Genomic DNA, 17,116 nt, shown 5'->3' with positions numbered 1-17,116 from the left:
CGCCTGTCATCTAACAAATATGTCACATATGCAAACCCCACTCAGACCAGAAGCAATCACACCCTTAACGTTTCCCCGTATCATCCCCGCACAGACATGTTCAAATATTGCTTTTTTCCGCGAACAATTGAGCGTTGGAATTCATTGCCTGGCCACGTGCGCTCTCTAGACTTGCGTGCATTTCCTTCTAAAATACAACTATTGTAAGCTACGCACATGTACCGCTTTGTTTCCTCTCCCCCTTTGTACGAGTGCACTTTTGTACTTCGATGTTTATATTAGGTCGATCTACTGTAACCCTTTACTATGCCGCTAAAACTGTATACTTCCTTCTATGTTGCGTTTCGAACACCTGGTTACGTCGTTACCGTGTTCTATTTCTTTCTTTTTGCTTTTGTTTCATTGTTGAACTTGTTCGATGCATGGTTTTGTGCGATGTACCCACTCCTGCTATAGCCCCAAGAGGGGCTGCAGTATGTAAAAATAAATAAATAAATAAAATATGGATGGTTCAGTCACACACTGTTCACCCTGCTTTCTAACGAAGAAGGCCTCGATTAATCCCCTTGCCACCTGTTGTCTACTTTTGCTCATAACCTTCGTCTGAGTCAAAACTGGCTCGCGTGTCTTGCTTTCAGAAGCCACGCAATGGTACGGAAGGTGGGATCCCGTTTTATTACGCATATTCAGCTCGTGTTCCCCTAAACGGTCGTTTAGCCAGCGGCCAGTTTGACCGATGTATACCCGCCCAATGTGAACGGGACCATGTACACCACGCAGGTTGCGCACTCCACGTATGGCATCACATGTCGTTTTAGGCACCCTGGTGTCTGTTTCATTCCTTTCAGGATCTTGGGGCACACGCAAGCCAACTTGTTAGGCGCAGAAAACACTACGGGCACTTTGTGCCTGTTAGTCACATTTTTGAGGTCGTGTCCAACTCGATGGATGTACGAAACAACCACAGGTTTCTTGCGATAAGGATGTCTGTCCTTTGGGGTGTGTTTCCCTTCAACTTCTGTAGCAAGGACCGCTGTGACAACCCTTAAGGGAAACCCAGCTCCAATCAATCGGGCAACCTGAGCATCGAAACCTTCCGTATGATTTTGTTAGTGCTCCATGAAAGCAAGAAGAAGCAACTTAAAGCCATACGTCAAGTGCGCAACCGGCGTGGTGTACATGATCCCGCTTACATGTGGGCGGGTATACATAGGTCAACCGGGCCGCTGTCTAAACGACCGTTTAAGGGAACACCAGCTTAATATGCGTAATAAAACGGGATCCCACCTTCCTCGCCATTTCGTGGCTTGTGAAAACAAGCCATGCGAGCCAGTTTTAACTCAGACGAAGGTGCTGAGCAAAAGTAGAGAAAAGGTGGCAAGGAAATTATTCTAGGCCTTCTCTTTCGAAACCATGGTGAACAGTGTGTGAGTGAACCATCTATATTTTTGTATGGAAATGAGTATAAAATTTTAAACCGTTATATTATGTGATAAAGGTATTCTCTTGTGTGCGCATGTGCTGGTGTGGGTATATTGGCATGCTACATTTTTTAAGAAAGTAGTTGTGAATCTGCGCCCGTCCTGTCTCTTCTTTTCCTTGTCCCGTCCGAATCCGCAGTTTTAAGTGTGAGTATGAACCAACTAGCCCAACAACATGTTTTAATAATTCGACCTTTTTTGCAGGGTTTTAGGCCTATTTATGTCTACCTGTAACGTTTTGATTAAGGACAGGCAATATATTATCCATTTTCCTGGAAGATTCGGGTACGTCTCGAAAACGTACGACACAAACGCTAAATCTGAGTAATAAAGTACGGATAATGCTGGAGAGTCAGTTTTCATTATTCCGGGTTACATTCGATAGGCGTATCGTTTGTGCTTCACAACTTGCCAAGCAATGCCGGGCGCATTATGCGTCACCCTGCGGGTACCAGTTCTCGACGTAAATTGTGCCTGCAGATTCCATCCTGTTGTTGCTTTAGCTGCGGTGTGATGGCGTCAGTCCAGCTCACGGCTGGTAAACACGGTGAAGCTGCGGCGTACAGCCTGGCAACGCTTTCACGATAAATCCAAACTGTGAGTGAGACAAAGACAAAAGAACCTGAAGAGGTTCATTCGCATTTATTAGCTCCGACGATATTGTTACAGTGTCGTCAGCACATGGAAAAAAGCGGACGCTAATACACACCTTGTGAATATGTGTTAGGTTCAAGTAAGACGCAGGGCCTGTCAGGTAAGACACAGGGAAAGACTCAAGGTAAGACGCAGCGCCTGCTGCTACACTCGGGGAAGAATTAGGAAAAAGCGTAAACGCTGTTTGTGTCTCGGTCATCGCGGCTTTCTCCTTGAAGATACCCCTTGTCGAATATTTTTCTCCCCCAACAGGCCTGAGTGCCATCCTTACTATGATAAATTTATTCATTCATTTATTTGTACAATACTGCGGACCTTGAGAGGTCCAAGCAGGAGAGGGATGTACACATCCAGAAGACATGCGTACGGATACATAATCAACAGGTAAGTATCCAATCATTATACATTGGATGACAGCAAGGGTTTTACGTTATCTACAGCGATGGACTGCCAGACGCGGCAATTTTGCCACTAAACGCCGGTGGACGTCGATATAGTGGAATGCTTATAATACCGTCAGACGGCACTCTAGACACGGCCATCATGGAAATATTTTCGGAACGCGAAAGACACCTCATAGCGTACGCCCCTCGTTCATTTTCACACATGTCATCGTGTGCACGCGCTCTGTAGTGTAGAAAAGCCATGACTTGAATGTCGGAGCTTCTCTAGGCGATGACTGATTCCACGTGGCCTGGTAGAGGCTAGGTTGCAAGGCCGAGGAAGAGGCCGCACTTCGAGACGCTTGGTGTGCAAATTATTCACTGGAGACGATAAGTGGCGCTTGCAGAGAAGCGTTTCAAAACGTCGAAAAAAAAATAATAAGCTTGCTCTGGCCTTCATAGCTCGGCAAAACTGCATGCCACTCACTCACACTCACTCAAAAAAATATATTTATCCTAACGCACTCATTCGCACTCGCACTCGCACTCGCCACCCCGCCCTCACCACGCGCACTCACTCGCACTCAGGCTCGCCACTCCACCCTTACTACTTACACTCACTCGCGCTCACGCTCACTCTGCTCTCACAACTCTAACTCACTCACGCTCACTCTCACCCCTCCACCCTCACCACTCGCACTCATTCCCGCTCACGCTCTCCACTCGTCCCCACCACTCGCACTTACTCGCGCTCACGCTCACGCTCGCTCCTCCGCCCCACCACTCGCACTCACGCTCGCCACTCGGGCCTCACTACTCGCACTCACTCCTGTTCACGCTCACCACTCGTCGTCACCATTCGCACTCACGCTCGCCACTCCGCCCTCACCACTCGCACTCACTCCCGCTCACGCTCGCCACTCCTCCTCACCACTCACACTCACTCGCGCTCACGCTCACCACTCACCGTCACAACTAGCACTCATCCGCGCTCACGCTCACCACTCGCATTCGCCGCTTACACTCCCTCGCACTCGCAATCACCACTCGCTTCCTCCACTCACACACACTCTTCACTCCCATCACCCACCCACGCTCACTCACAACCACCGCTAATCCACATTCCCACTGACTGTTGTTTTATAGCACGGGAGTTTTAACTTCGCCTTTATTGTAAACCACATGAATCGTTCCATTTTGCGGAGACCTTCAATGCGTCCCTATTGACACCGACACCACTATTTTACGTGATGCGAGAAAAAATTGGGTGTTTTAGGAGATAAGCTTCACATTGGCTATGAGGCATGCCCCAAAACAATAATCAACTCCTACCAACTTGATCCAACTGACAAATAAAAGCCTGTATTACGAGAATTAAAGCGCGAAGCTTTCTCCCGTGCAACCTGAGTCAAAGTCACAGTTTAAGATCGAAACTGATTCAACAGTGTTAGGATGGCGCAATTGGGTAGACGTGGGCCTCATATGGCGGAAACCTAGGTTCAATTCTCACCACGGGAAAGGTTTTTCTTGAGGCGCTTGATGTGCCTTCGCTTAACATCATCATGATTTTCTGAAACCCACTGTGTAAAGTTGGCTTTCGTACAGGGCTTTTACTCAGGCTCCCACGCCATCAGCGAGGAATCAAAAGCTTCACATAAAAAAACGGCGCAGTTCGCACTAAGTTGCGCAAGGCTTGAACCACAACGAAGCTGGATGATTACTTTCTCTGTAGGCACTCTCTTTCGCTGTAAGCACCACGACGCATTGCATTATGTTTGAAATTGTTTATTTACATCTTGCATAGTCCCTTCTCACTGCGGTAGTAGTAGTCATCGTCATATCCATCTATACCGTTGTTCATGCATGACTGGCAGGTCCGTGTCGTTTTGTCCGCATGTGGCAACCGACTTCGCGAACTCGGCGTCTGTAGCGCGAGCTTTCTTGTGCTCCCCCTTGAGGGGCAGACATACGCGAACTGTTGTCTTGGTATTTTTTGCGCGCGCCACCCCGCAAGCCAGGACGACGCCGGGCGCTCCTCGTGAGACGCTTGCTCGTGCGCTTGGTAAACAGCCGGAGTAACTATGACCACATTTTTGTGATGACGCCGCACACCGCACACATTACGGCGAGCAACAACTGCTTCACTGTGAAAAGCACCCGCTGAAAAGAAGTAACACGTAACCTTCCAAAGCGGCAAGCAGCTGCTAAGCGCAACAGCTACAAAAATATTTCTCCATGGCGACAGCCTTTCAGCTTTAACGGCAGACTCCAGGCAGTGGCCTCGGCCACTTTGCTAGGCCGATTATTGCGCCCACAATACATTAAAATGAATTTCACCTCCGTTTTGTAGAGTGCGCTTTAGGTTACATGGCGAAAAAAATTACGACACATGAAGTGGACAGTGTGAGCGCTACTGTAAATTGATTTATTGCAAGTAGTATATTTCCTTGGAGACCAAACACGCCGGAAGTGTTACAAGATACACATAGAAGGGGAGGAGGGGAAAGTGTGAGAAAACGTTTCACTATAACTCACAGGTGACAGGCGGCAAAGCATCATAAGCTGGTAAAAGGCACTTTTCCTTTGTTAAATTTTTAAGTTGCATGGTATTCTCTGCATGGCGCTTTGGATTTATTATATGGTTTAACACGCCGAAACTATGAAGGCTATGAGGCGCGCCGTAGCGGAGGGCTCCGAATTAATTTTTGCCACTTTTGGATCTTTAACATGTGCCTAAATCTCGGAAAAACAGGCGTTCTTGCTTTTCGCCTTCACTAGAAAAGCGGCCGTCGGGGCCGGCAATCGAACCCGCGTACCTGCCGCCTTTTCTTTCCATGTGTCGACTCTCTGTAAGCTGCGTTTCATTAGGTCTATTTCAGGCGCGGTCAGCATAACTGAGCATGAGTTCACGTATGCGCTCTGCTGGCTTCATATGTGACAGACTTCCGAAGTTTCGCTTGTGATTGATCTGTTATTTTTCCAAAACAAGAATTTTCAAACACTCGGCAGCCCTCTCAATAATCCAGTGCAGCGATGGATTGCCTGAGGGGGCTGTTTGCTGGCATATGCAGCGGTGTTCTTGAAGCTTCTTATTGTGAAATCTTGCTGTCCCTCATTATGTCCATGCAAATAGTGTATTTGTAATAAATAAGTTGATAGCTGCGTTTGTGCTGTCCCCTTAGTTCGTGTGATCTCGCTAATTTTGTGTAAACCTAAAACGCAGCCCACAATAATGCGAACCCAACTAGACTTCTCTTCGTCACTGCTGACACCGCTTTCACAGCTGTTATTCACCTCGCCACAACCGATTTCTCTTTCACAAGCTTCGTAATTGGCTGATAACGGCGGTAGCGCCCTTATCAGGCGTTACCGGAGCAACTTGCTGGCTTTGAACGCCAACGTGAGCCGATAATTTTTCAGCATGAGAGGCTTTCCGCGCGATATTTTCGCCCTTGTATTTTACGCCTAAGCACGCGGCCATGAGCGGTTGCCGGGTTATGCGTGCACTGGTTGAGGTGAAACAAGGGGGCGTGCACGCATAGCTACACTCTAAGCTGGGTAACCCTTAATAGAGGTATACATTTTCGAATTTTTGTAACCTATAATTTTTAACGAACAAATGTAACCTATATCTTCGTAACCCTTATATACGTATACACGTAAGGGTTACACAGTTATGGGTTAATTTGCCGCTTTCAGCATGTATACCTTTATATAAGATACATCTACCGCCGTCCAAGGCCACACACCTGGAAGGTGTCATGTTGCGCGACAGGCGCGCTTTCGCCGGCACCGCTGTGGCGACGCCCCGGAGGCGCCTTTCCCGCGTGGTAAACAAATATCGCTTTAGTGGAAGACGATATTTGCGACCATGCTGTCCACTGCGCCGTCTAAACTTTTGAATAAACTTGAATAAACTGCCGGCCACACGGCTGGGGCTAAAAGAAAAGTTACTTATAATTCCTAAAATTGCGGTGCTAAAAAGTTTGAAAATGTTCTCTTAATATATATATGCATTACATTACCTGTTAGATAATCGTTACCCAGGTTGCAACCCAAAAATCTTTGTGAGTATTGGCAAAGCTTAAGTCTTATAAACAGGCATAACTAAATTTGATGTTTGCATCAGCTTTGTGCCCTTTAAAAAACCAGTATCAAACATGCATGATAGGTCTTTTGGTAATTTGCGGGCATGAATTTTAGCTTTAGTTAATTAAACAACATTAGGCTTTAGTGAAACCAAGCTTTAGTGGAAACATGCACTTGATAGCATACTTCAAAGGGACGCCAAAGTTATGATAACATAGCCTTAAGCCAAAACTTCTTGTCTGACAACTTAGGCCATGATTACCAAAAGAGAATTGCAGTACATGCACACATATTTGCGCATTTAACAGGAGCACATTTCCAGAAGTTTGGCATCAGTAGTTTTGAACATTCACATTTATTATTATGAAACACCTGTGGGCTATTTATTAAAAAGCAAAGCTGCGAACCACCCCAATGTAATTATCGTTCCTTAATGAGTATTAGACGAGTGCGGATTCCTGGGCGAACTGGTGTTTCCTATATTGCTTTAGACTTCCAGGTAAAACTCGGTTTATTCATATATCCTTATTAAACCTATTTAATAAATTTTGCGTGAACAGCTTCACAAACATAACCAAATATACAGATTCTTTACCTCAATATTTGCACGGATGTATGCAAAGTATTTCGAATTGTTTGGTACTGCAATTGAACAATTTCAGACGAATTCGAGTTTGAGCTACATTTATAAGATGGTTCTCAGAGGTGCACTTTCCCAGTACAGCGTTATTGTCATGGTTCCCCACAGAAAAAACGCAGAATGTGGAAAAGTAGAAAGATCATTTATTACAAATTCACTGTTTCATACAAAGCAGTGTTTACGGCTATGTTCCCTACATTCTCTGTTTCACTTAGAGTCTAATATTACACGTGGAATTCACTTGTCTTTACGAATCCATCTGTACACTTCCCTCTTAGTTTCTTCTTTACAGTTCCACCTGAGTTGTGATTCCCACGCCAAGTTATCGTTTTTTATGCAGCACTAACAAGTTTCTAGGTCGATTGCAATCTGTCTTTTGGACAAACTTTAAATAGGATCTATAATTTTCTGCATGAAAAAAGGCGCTTGGAAAAAATTCAGAGATAAGCTTCGCAATTTACGTAGTACACAAGCAGGCACAAAATCAGGGCACGCTGAAGATTTCCCCAGGTCATCTGAAAAACTTGTTCCCTGCTGCCGCAGATGGAGGTATATATGTGAGGGGCCGTCACTTGGATTTCCCCACCTTGATGAGCCATCTACAGAAAATTTCAGAAAAAGAACAAAATCCAGTACAACCATAAGCCCCTCACACCAAACCACAGGCATGTGAAGTACGAAAAATATATTGCACGAAAATGAAGACGGAGACCAGAGAATAAAATGAAAGGCCACGCCAGAGAAGGAGTGATTTACGGCCTTTTAAATAATTTCGCATCATTTCAGTAATCGTTACACAGAGTAATTTCGCCGCATTGTTCAGAACAACGCGAAGTCACTATAGTCATACCGGCCAACCTTTCCAAATTTTAATCGTGCCGTGTTCCTGTTTATCTAACGAAATGTTTCTGCATGCTCACCCTGAACACGCAGAAACTTTGGGCCACGAGATAAACTGACATACATTCGCAAAGGACAAAGCAAAAACATTTCCGCGCATTCATGTGGAATCACTAGTACACGCAACAGAGCGAACGTCGCACTAAACCCAGGAAACGTGCTTTCACGATGCTGACGCCGTCTGCGCCACATTTTTGGCTGTACTTAAACATCTCCCTCACCCCCTTGTACTGGCAGTTTCATTTTGAACGAGGATCCCACGTGGAAGCCGAAACGTTTTTCATTTCAGTAAAGTGTTCTTCTACCGGTGGTTTCTTCCTCGGCTATTCGTAAAAAGGAATCGTCAACTTACATTTTTTCTTCGTCCAAATGTGTTGTGGGAGAGGATACATCTAGAACTTGCACCGATCTTCAAGTGGCATTCCCGGGAGGTCTGTACCTGTAATGACTCAAAGGGTTATTTGGGTTAAAATGTAATAGGCTTTAGAGCTGGACAGTTGGTATACATTCATAATGAACGAACACCTCAAACTTGACAAGGCGAAGAAAAGAACACAGCACAAGCCCTCACTAACAACTGGATTCTTAAAGAGCTCTTTTCGAAAAAGAGTTCTTCTTGTTGGCTCTGCAAAACCACGCATGTTATAGAATAGGTACAGTTGCTGAAAAACTACAAAGCTCCATGCTTAGGAAATCGTTATGTGAATTCATAACGTTCATGTAGTCACGAACTGATAGAAAGAATCACTAAACATGAGGCAAAACAAGATACGAAATATAGCATCATAACACTTGAAGAAAGGCCTCGCATTTTTACAAGTGAATCATACTTTTGTCTGTGCAGGCCTGGGTGCTATCTTTACAAAGAATATTTGAATGAATGTGTTTTAGTTATTGTATTTTCATACCGTTGTTTCCACTGAAATCAGACTTCATTTCAACTTGTGTCATACGCAGGGCAGTCCTGGTTGTCAGCTCAAGGAACACTGCCAGCAAGAAAAACAGTAGTGCTGTTAAGTCATAGCATAGGTAGCCAGATGCAACCACACTTTTCGAACAGCCAGGAACCGATGAGGGTGCGTCACCAATTTTTACACCCGCGCCTGTCTGTGTAATTCGTCACAGTTTCTGTATCATCAAAAAACAACAATCAAGCAGCCTGCATGCTGGCTCATACATACCACCATTCTGTAAAGTCGCTTTACTGCACTACACTAGTATCACGCGAGACAACCATTTGCCCTGCAATACCACGCGAATAAATAAACGAATGATTTGTGCGAATGAGAATAATAAACCCACTTGACATGCATGGTGAAAATGACCCGATACCTCAAAATGACTAACACCAAATTTACCCACTCAAGGAAAAGAATGACAAAAATGAAGTGTTGTACATATGAAAACTTTTTATTGTGCGGTAGGGCAAACTTTCTCAAAAAAGAGGCTTGTGCTGGGCAACAGTGAGTTTAGAAATTTCGGGCAGCATTTAGTGGACTACTTTTCTGCAGCACACACCTTGTGTTTATCCGGATATATTACTACAAGACCAATAAACTAGGCACCATTCCGAATAGATGCAGCGAGAAATATACATATTTCCAGATGGCTGAAACAAAATGATAATACCCAGAGAATAGCGCGATAAAATAATACATTAATGGGAAAAATTCAAATATTCAAGCTGAGCTACCTGACAATTACGTGGGCCAATAACTCGTCAAGTGCGCCCGATGCAGCCGACAGCGTAAACAAAACGCTCAACACATGTCGAAGGCGCGCAGAGCAGAAAGAAGGTCACGAGCGCCTTTATCTGTTACAATGTACGGGCTTTCCCGATCGTCCGCTCTAGTCTGACGCAATGAACGCAAGCCCGTGATTTCATTCACTTGCCGTCGCGGGCAACAGAAAACGTCCAGCGAAGCAACCAGTCGGGTAACGAAAATCCCTCTCGAATGCTGCAATTTCAAATTGAAAAGCCCCCAGCGAAAAGATACATCCAATGAAAACACGGAAACCGTTACGGGAATCTACTCACCGAGTTCGCTTTGACTGGCGCCGGGGCATTGGTCCAACATGCGAACTTGATGCTGGTCGTAGAAGAACGGCCGTGTAGCGCTGCCAGTCACAAATGGGCTCGCCTCAGCCTCCGTGACTCACGCCGACAAATAAGTCTTGTAACAGCAATTCTTGCTTCATCGTAGGGGTATCACAGTGGTAAAAAGGCTCGAGTGGCGCGAAAACGCGGCCACCGGGCCTGCGGGCGCCGCCATTTCTTTATATCCCGTCATGCAACGGAGAAATCAACGGCCGCCTGGAGAGAAGGTGCGACGAGCATCTCTTATAGGTTACAGGGCGTTTTATAGGTTACAACGTAAAGGTTACATGTCAGATTTTGTTGATGTAACCTATAAATCATTAATGTAACCTATACACCGCTTTTAACTTCACGCGTGTAACCCTAAGAATTGACTGGGATAAAGAAAACATCAAAATGGATCCATTGTAACCTTTATTTTATAGGTTACTTCCGTTTAGAAGTTACATTATGGGTTACAAGGATTAGAGTGTAGTCTTCTTGCCGCTACCGATGACAGGCGCATTGTGCTGGCGGGAAATTTAAACGTGGAAGTCTCGTGGCTCAATTCGACCTGTCAGCTGTACTGAATGCGGCTTGGGTTGGTGTGTTTCACACACAGTGGGATGCTTACGACGCGGCAAGGAAACGGACAGACCGGAAACGGACCTGTTTGGCCACTAGCTAGAATAACGCTCGAGTACTTCCGGGTTTTAACTCCCTATGGACGGACGGCTGTCGTTCAGTCGGAAGAAGAATAGCGGGAATAGAAGGAGCGTCTGCCGGGACAAAAGCGCGAATGGGTGCGAAAACAGCAGAAAACCGCTTCCCCCGCTATTTCTACCGAACGTTCCAGCTCGCCGAATAGCTGGGAGTCTCTCCTGCATGAACAGCACCGTCCACGTAAGCCAATATTTCTTGTTCAGCTTGAAGGGCTTTCAGAGCGACAATTTTGGCGGTTCCTTTCACTTCTAAGCACAGGCACATAACTGGTAGCCGGTTTTCAGGCACGAGCTGGGAGTAGAGGTAAGGGGGGGGGGGGGGGGGAGGGGTGCACGCACGGATATCCGTTTCATGCCCTCACTGATGACATGTCCGTTGTGCTTGCGAAAGGTTTAAAGTTTACGTCCACCGCGCCATTGCAATGCGAACTTTCCGGTGTCCTCCGTGGTCCATCGGATTGGTCTGGTGTTACGCACACACTAAGAGGCCTACGACGCGGGAGGTAAACAGACAGCTCCATGTTATTCCATTAGAATAAATTTCCAGTCCTTCAAAGTTTCAATGTGCTAAATGCTAATTGCTCGATCGCAAATTACAAACCAACGTGCCTTGCCTCGTGCATTTCGTGTACTGCGTCCACCTAAGCAGCTCATCCTTCTTGGCAGAGTGTAAGGGCACTAATTTTTTTTGTATCGCGGTGCAGTCATACATGCAGGGAACAACAGCAGCGTAAAATCTGTTTTGTAACTCCGAAAGCAGGAACTGTAGAACAAAGTGTTCGGGCAAGCTTAAAGGCATTTTTGTTTCTTTGTTGGCTCTTACTTTGTTAATTACGCTCTTGCTCCATCTATTCTCAGTTCGCACTTTGCAGAAACAAGGTTCGGTACCCTTTTAAGGTGGAGGGCGGAGTTGTACGAAGCCGAAAAGGTGGAGGGTCGGGCGGAAAATCGGTGGGCAGGGACAGGGGCCTTTGCAGGCAAAGAGGCAAAAAAACAGCGAATTGCTAACAATATTTGACAATAGTTGACAGTAATCTGCCTAAGTGTGAAGATGGGGGACAATGCTAACTGTAAGTGATCAATCCTCTTTTCTTGTCTCCCGTCTAACCCTCTTTGAGGACAATACTGGCGTGTCGGCCTTCAGATAGGAGGTGACAATGGGGGTCTGACGGCGTCCTGGCGACCGCGTAATACTTCCCCGTGGGCTGCCGATTGCCGACGAGGAGGTTGCCGAGAAGATAACGAACAAGAGTCAGTGACGATCATATGTAAATATTTGGGCCCCACACGTGGTATGCGGCTATTTTATGTTATGTGAATATTTAGCATTCTTGCACGCCCGCAGAGTTTCTATCAGGCCTGGATGACTAGCACAAGTGGCAACAAAAAGCTTCCTCATCATTTGCAGCTGCGAGTTGCTCCTCGTCGATTTTTGAGCTCCCAAATGGCGACAGGCCATCCAACATTGCATCTTTGTCGGCGGTCGGCGGGGCTCTTGCGGATGGATGCAACGATGGGGACGCATTTTTGTACTACCGTAATTTCGGGATTCTAACACGCTCCCAATTGTAACGCGCAGGTACGTTTATGTAAGAATGTACGAAAAAGAAATGTAACGCGGATTCTATCGCACAGATGTACCTCGTAGAAGACACTTTATTTGACGCACGCAGCTGTACCATCAATATTCCTTGTGCTTCATAAGCTTGCTTATCCAGCTCCTGCTAGAATTAGAACTGGAGCCGTGAGCATTCTTAGTACGTCCAATTTTTTTTATTTGATTTTTTTTATTTCTTGGCAAAAACTCAAGGGGAGGCTGAGACTAAAGGCGAACGTGGCCTGACAGAGGCCTCAGCCACCCGATTTCATAACCTCGCTTATCCAGCTCCTGATGGCATCAAAACTGGAGCCGTAAACATTCACAGAACGTTCAACTTAAAGACCCTAATATTAGACATGACGGGCCGTTGTTCATTTGTTGCTAATTCATGAATTCTACCAGGAAGTCTCGAAGCTCTCAAAAACGTCCGAGCTCAGGGCCGGTGAAGCCCTTACACGAAAATTTGCCCTAAGTAGGAACGACACAGAATGCGCCGTCACACATGAGGTTCCCTTTCTAGACAATTCATGTGTGTATGTGTAAGATAACGTTTGGGGGCCGTTTTTTGTTTGTTTGTTTTTGATCCCCATTTTTGCTTAATTTACGTGTTTTAATAATAAACCTTCAACTAAATTGTGTCTTTCCTACTCTTCATGTCCTGTTTCCCTTTGCGCTGACACTCTTTAGTGTGCAGTGTGTGTGCTTTCTTCGCAAGTAATTTCAAAAAAAAAAAAATTGGGCCCATCTCCCCGCGAGGGGGACTCGAGTAAATGCGTCGCATAGGGGGTGGGTGTATTGCGTTAACGTTTAGTGTTTGGGGAGTTGGTGGTAGTGAATGCGTTGTATCAGCAGCTTCTTGACGTAGTTTGAGTGAGTCAAGGATATAAGGCGCGTTCGTAGCCTCCCATTCTGTGTCGGCTTTGTGGCGTAGTGGGTACAGCACCATGTACATTGCGTTCCGCCCGCAGGGTCGAGGGATCTAAACCAGGCGCCGGATAGTATTTTTTATATATATACAGTGTAGGGGGAGGGGTGCGGACTACGACTACGGACGTCAACGCGGGTGACATCGTGAGTTACTGAAATGCTCTGCATTTAATATTTCCAGTGTGTCATGTTGGCTGACCTACTGCGCACGCGAGCCGCTGGGCGCACGAGCGAGTGTGGCAGTGAGCCATGAAAGCGGTTTTTATTTCCGATAGACGGCCAGAAAAGAGCGAGGAGGCGCTTGCAGAGAAAGCTGAAGGGGAAGCTTGGTCTACCATTTACAGTATGAGCCAGCTCCTACATGAACCGTTCTGCTCCCCCTACAGCCGCCAACAGGAGCCAGCGGGGCGGCGTCGCCATCCCGACCTTTCCACCACCACTGGCGCCAGGCGTCTCGCTTCGGAGCTCGGAGAAGCCGCGTTGCGGCCGCGGCAGCGCACCCGCTGTTACGTTTACGTGGGCTCTCCTGTTTCGGCTGCTTCCCGAACTAATGCCGCCAATGCCTCCTGAAGTTTATTCTCTCTGTGTGTGTATGGAGGGAGAAGGCCACGGTTTATCGTGTACGACTGCATGCTACAGTGACACCTGTAGACCTCACTCGACCGTCGACGGAGTCCCGGGCAAAGGCGTCCGTGTGTCTAGACAGAGGGACAGTATTGCAAAGAAGTGTGTGTGTGGGGGGGGGGGGGGGGCGGTAGAGGAGGAGAAGGCGGGGACATACGGCGCGCCAGCGCTGTTTCGAATGTGCGTCCGTGTAGCCGACGGCGAGAAGAGGAAAACACAAAAAAAGTTAAGGGTGGAGAGAAAGCAGGCGCGGGTGTGTGGGCGCCGGCAAGGTACAAAAAAAAATCAAAGTGTAAGAGCAGGTGGGATTCAGCACGACGGACACCAATTACATAGAACTGCGGTTACGCTAAGAATAGAGCGAAACTTCAGACGTAATTGCAGTCGCTCATAAATATACCATCCTTGTAATTAGTTGAGCCATGTTAAAATACTGCTTTATTGTTAAATTCGAGGTTGTGACTTACCAATTTTTGAACTTGTGCTTGTTTGTACTATACCATATTTTTGCATATTTTGTCAGTACATATTTTGTTAGTCGGTGGCTAGGAACACTAGTAACTTACTGGCCGTGTGGCAGTGAGTTACTAGCCCGGCCTGCGAAAAAGCCTGTAACCAACGGGCCATACCCTGAATGAAACATATTTCAGTGTAAATACTATGCATAAAGGTGGTTAACAACCACAAGTTTATATTTGCAGTGTACTAATGCAATTTTCTCAAACCTACAAAAGATTGCATACTTGGGTTTTGAACGTCGAATCTACATTTGGGGAGCCAAGTAGTAGAGCCTCCGGAATAATTTTATTTATCGTGAAGACGCCCTGCTGGGAAGCCAACTTTCTATGATGATGATGAATGATCGTGGGTGAAGTGAACGAATAAAAAGCTTCCCGTAGACGGAATCGAACATAAGTCCCTCCGACTCCGTCGCGTTATGAAGCCAACGTCTGATTGCTCGATTTCTGCGTGGTCGAAGCGGTTTGGAAAACTTGGACGACAAACAAAGAATCCGTCGCGACATAGCTTCGTGTTCAACTATCGTCGTCGTTGGACAAAGGAGTGTAATGATTTCTTTTTTCGCTCTCGGGCATCCCTAGCGTGCACTAAAATATCGACTTCACGCCTCCATCTGTAAAGCGGCCCACGCAGCTGCGAATCGATCGCGAGGGCTTTGTCTCGGCAACCTAGACGCTGAGACACACCGGCTGGTTCCGCTAGTATTTGGCTAACATTACGTAATACCTAACAGCAATACTAACTAAAGGCTTCTTGAGAAAATTACCAAAGCACAATATCTTTTTTTCAGTGTTGCTGTGCACGCCTACACGTGTATACGCTCATCAGCTTGGTACGCCTGTCTGTGGAAGTCAGTCCGCAATTTGTTCACTGGCGCGCTGTCACCGTTTCTTTTTTATGAAAACCAGACGAAGGGTATATTCTTTGATAAGAACGCTAGGGCTCGAAGATACAAGAAACTTTACACGAAACGAAGATACAAGAAGATGCAAGAAAGAAGAAAGATACAAGAAACTTCGAAGATACAAGATACTTTTATGGAAAGCTGTAAGATACAAGATACAAGATACTTTTATGGATACTTTTATGGAAAGCTTATGGAGGCACTGTAATCCATATTGTTCTGTGTACTGGAGGCTTGTTAGATTTTGGCTACACGGAAAAGGCAAGAGATAAAAGCACGCAAGCTCGCAAGGAACAGTTATTCACAAGCCTATTCACGCAGGCCTGGCTGTAAATCGAATGCCCTATATCGGGGCATCTTCGTGTTAACACGCCCATTCATTTAACCAGCATCACAGCGACGGCACAGGCTCTCTAACGTAGCGCTCATGCTGCCACTTTCGTCAAGTTAGCAACACTGTGGAAAACATTTTTTCGTTCCCTTGATTAGCACCAGTGATGCCTTTACGAGAATAACCGATAGCCGAAATTGATGCCATAGGTAACGCAATTTTTCATGCGACTTCGATAGCCAAGCAGAGCGCTACCAATAGTACTGATAATATCACGGCGCATTGTGGGGCGAATAACAGGTGCACACGGCGCAGAGGACGGGATGCCACACTCGCACCTGACAGCGTGCCCGCTCGGGAACAGGTCTTCACCGTGGAGCTATTACAGGCTAGGTTTTGACCATGAAGGCGTAACCACATGGAGCGATTTTTGCTAGCGACGCGACAAGCGATAGCGACAAGTTGTCGCTGCCGCTTGACTTTTCGCCCGCCGATGCAACCACATGCAGCGACAAGCGACAGGTTGTCGCCCGGCCGTTGGCAACCAAGGGAGCAGGGCGAGAATGCTTTTTGGTTACGAATGCAAAAAAATATATATACACATACAATTTTTTATTTCATCCCCTAGCTATAATTGAATAAAAACGTAGCCGGCGACGTTTCATGAATAGTAATTATCAGTTCAGTTTTCACCACAATTGGTCCGCAGTTCCGTACTTCGCGCTTGCGCAGAACGAGCGTGGGCGAGCGAAAAGGCGCCAAAAGGGTCCTGTCGTCGGTTTTGTCGTTTTGTTTAGAGGTGCGTAGATTTCATTTTGCTGGCTATGGAGCGCAGGAATCGTGCTGCCAGGCTGAAGGCCCTGCTAATTCTTCGGCAACTTTCCGAAAGCAATCGCAGTTGCTGGGTGCGACCTATTTGGCGTAGGCGCGCCTTCGAAAGCGAGTACTTCACGGCGGTAAGTTCACCACTAGTTTTTCGAAATTCCGTAACACATGTTTATTGGTTATCCGAACGTCGTTACAGATGCAAGTCATGAAGGATGGCGACCCGGGGCTGTTTTACAGCTATTACCGGATGTCGCCAGAAACTTTCGACGCCCTTCACGGTCTGGTCGGCAAGAGGCTGACGAAGGAGTGGCTCTGCAGGGAACCGTTGTCGTCCGGAGAGCGCCTCGCTCTGACCCTGCGGTGAGCCCATGGACTTGGAACGGCAGATTGTTTTGCGAACACATATGTTATTATAAAACCAGAGTTATCTAGAAGTG

Source organism: Haemaphysalis longicornis, unplaced genomic scaffold, assembly GCF_048455015.1.
Source record: "Haemaphysalis longicornis isolate Haplotype H1 unplaced genomic scaffold, Haemaphysalis longicornis Haplotype H1 scaffold_9, whole genome shotgun sequence".
Taxonomy (NCBI): Eukaryota; Metazoa; Arthropoda; class Arachnida; order Ixodida; family Ixodidae; genus Haemaphysalis; species Haemaphysalis longicornis.
The sequence above is the reverse complement of the archived record's forward strand: the minus strand, read 5'-3'. Positions refer to the sequence as shown.